The sequence below is a fragment of the Chiroxiphia lanceolata genome, chromosome 8 (assembly GCF_009829145.1).
Source record: "Chiroxiphia lanceolata isolate bChiLan1 chromosome 8, bChiLan1.pri, whole genome shotgun sequence".
NCBI lineage: Eukaryota > Metazoa > Chordata > Aves > Passeriformes > Pipridae > Chiroxiphia > Chiroxiphia lanceolata.
This window is the reverse complement of record NC_045644.1, coordinates 12,311,120-12,314,455: the sequence shown is the minus strand read 5'-3', so window position 1 is coordinate 12,314,455 and position 3,336 is coordinate 12,311,120.

Below are 3,336 nucleotides of genomic sequence, written 5' to 3'. Positions count from 1 at the left end.
ATCCCAGGGATGCCGAACTATTTTCCTGCTCAAAGGTGGCACAAATAGAAACTTGTGGAGCTGCCTAACATCCTTCCGAGGCACAGAAGTCGTGCTCGTTTCCTTAGAATCATAGCATATCCTGAGTTGGAAGGGACCCATGGGGATCACTGAGTTCAACTCCTGGCCCTGCACAGGACAACCCCAGGAATCACACCATGTGCCTGAGAATGTTGACCAAATGCTTTTTGAACTCGGACAGGCTTGGGCCTTGTAAGGGTGGGGGAGTTGCGGCACAGCAGTATTAGCTAATGATAAAGGCCACGGTAAAGGTTTTTCAAAAGTGTTTTCCAACACTGCCCTCATTCTAAAGGCCATCTTCTTACATTTCTCACATAAATAAGTTTGCTCAACAAGTATCACTTTCGCAAAGAAGATTAAGGGCACCAAGTCTGAGCAACAGCATAGTGACATCTGTCTGATTTAGGGAAATTATAGATCCCTTTATGGCTTCCCCTTTAGGGAAATTATAGATCCCTTTATATATCCCCTTCCTCTTTCCACAGCATTGCAACAACTGGCTTATATTACCACTGGTCTGGCATGTTGCACGTTCTTCACCACTGCTGCTTTGATTTTTTTTTTTAAGCTCGGATGGTGGACATATGTGGTGGTAGGAGACAATCTGTGTGTTATGCTGCACTAAGACTTTGCAATATCAAGAGGGCACCAGGCAAATGTGGGGGCACAGCTTTGTTTTGTAGCTGGCTAGTTCATGAGTAATAGCTGGGACTGTTAAGTCAGCCCGTTCTTTGTATTTCATGAAGTGGTTATTGAATTAAGTAACACTTTTAATGTTACTCAAAGGGTTTGTGATTGTAAATTTGTGTGTATAGGTATTATTTCCTTAGTATCCGAATCAAGTTTTTTCAGGTTGATTAGCAACCTGGGTATTGTTAGTACATTTCTTCGTCATATGCCCTAATCTATGGAAATCATCTCCAGCAAGAGCAATACTGAAATCTCCTCACTTCTATGCTGCAGGACTCAGCCTGTCTTGTGCATTATTTATTTCCCCTGGGAACTTCACAGCAGCAGGAGGAGAGAAAACAGCTTCTTCACCAGGATCTCAGCTATTCATCACCTAAGCCAAGGGAAAATGCCTATTAAATATCACCTGTATAAAGCCCAACAAGGTAGTAATTACTGATGTATATGTATAGAAATACACACTGGACAATACAAATCACTATGGGTTACAGTGACTATCATTTACATGCATCTGCAAAATTTCTCTGGGATACAGGGGAAAGACCTGAACATTTTTCAAAGGAAGACTCACATCCCAATAGATTATATTACATATCCACCATCTCATTCAGGATCTACTTTCTGTGCCACCTAAGATGGTATCAAATTATGATAACAATACAATACATGTAAATGGAAAAGTCAAACCAAGACAAATTAATTTGATTTGTATTAGTTTATTTTTTATGCAGTTCAGCAGTCTGAAAGAGGAGGGAAAGCTCGAAGCACATATCCTGACAACTCTAGAACATGATTCATTGGTTGAGTATTGCTGCACTGCAGAAGGCTTGAGATCATTATCTTGCTAAAGGTAGTAATTTATTTGATAATGAGCCAAGCTCCGCTAACCTTACTCACATGCTGGGCAGGACCTGAAGCTGCGAGCACTGGAGTAACAGTATCATAGTTCTTTGCACACTGGGACTTAACGTGTGGCTCTGTGATGTGGCTGCTACTGCAGCAGAAATTAGATATAATAATATTATTTCTAAAATGAACTCTAAGATCCCATCAGCAGGTGCAGGACAAGAGCAAGATTTGGGCTGAGAGTTAATTTCTAGGTATCTTTCTCAGCTGCTTTCAGACATGTTAGAAGATTGAGGAATTATTTTATTCTTTCCACTAGTATTTCTAATTCATTACAAAACTAGCAATATTTCCTTAAACCATTACAAGTACTAAATAAAAAAAAAAATCAAGGAATACAGGAGACAGCTGCCAGTTTGGAGCACACAGAGGGATTATGTTAACACTCAAAGAAAGCAGGAATGATAATCTTGCTCTTGTCAGGCCTTGCTGACGCCCCACGTCGTAAACCGAAAGGAATCTGCAGCAGCACAGCTCAGCATGACTCAGCAGAGCAGAAGCATAAGCAGATCAAGAAAGGGTAGGGGGACTGTCTTCCACCATTTCACACTTCCTAGCTATCATGCACGGAACTGTGCAGGGAGACAGGATCCCCTTTTCACAGCTCACCATATGGTGTCCTCATCTACCCTCTACACCTGACCTTATAACATCTTTTATTGCTGTGATTTCTACAGACTTCTCTGAGTATTAAGAGTTTTTTCTAATAGCCTCTTCCTCCCAGAGGAGTCAAGTGTCAAATAGTGAAAAATACCAGACTAGTTTTTCATCTATGGAAACATTTGGTGGCTGAGAATTAAAAGGCTGAAGAATAAAATGTGAGAGGAACAGGAATAAGAGATTCTGCTGCTGGAACCGAAAGGCTGTTAGAAAATATGGGGGAGAAGTTGTTTCTGCTAATGAATACATGATGATTCTAGACATATTTGAAACAAACTTTTAAATAGATCCAGATGTTCATGATTGGGAAGACAGCCATAGATCAGAACTGGTAAGCAGGTAATGGAAATTGAGGACTGAAGAAACCTGTGTAGGGTGCAGGGCCAACTATGTTTATGTTACCTTGCAGGCTTTCCTTTATAGCCTCTCCAGGGATTAATGCTCCTGGGCAACCAGGATGGGTGGGGGTCACTTCTGCCACACCATTCCTCCAAATATGTAGGAGGAAGGCCAGATTGGTAGCATAAACCATACTACTGGTGGTGGTAAGAGCCCACAGTGGGCAGTGATGGTGATCTGCAGAGCACTGCTTTCCTCCAGCGATCTGAGAATCCCTGTGTTTGGTTTGGAGGAGGGTAGAAGAGAGGAATTTTCCAATAAGCATGGCAGGCCATAGTAATCCCAGTTTCAGAACTGGGAGGAAAAACAGGGATGGAAAACTGTTCTGCAGTTTCAAACCATAATGGAGAACAGCAAGTTCATCTTAGTTTCAGAATTATTGAAATAATTTTATTTACTTTCCATAACTGTCATCTATTTAATTTTTTATGTAGAGCGTGTATTTGTACATTATACACAGACCACTTGTCAGCTTTAGCTTCTGTCTCAGAACTAACGAACCTCTTTACCTGGGTGTTTCTGTTAATTGAAACGTTCATGTGATTTAACTTTTTACGGAAATGGAAGTGTTTCCTTCGCTTGAGATCAGTGGCTCAACTCTAGTGCCAAGCATGATCAAAG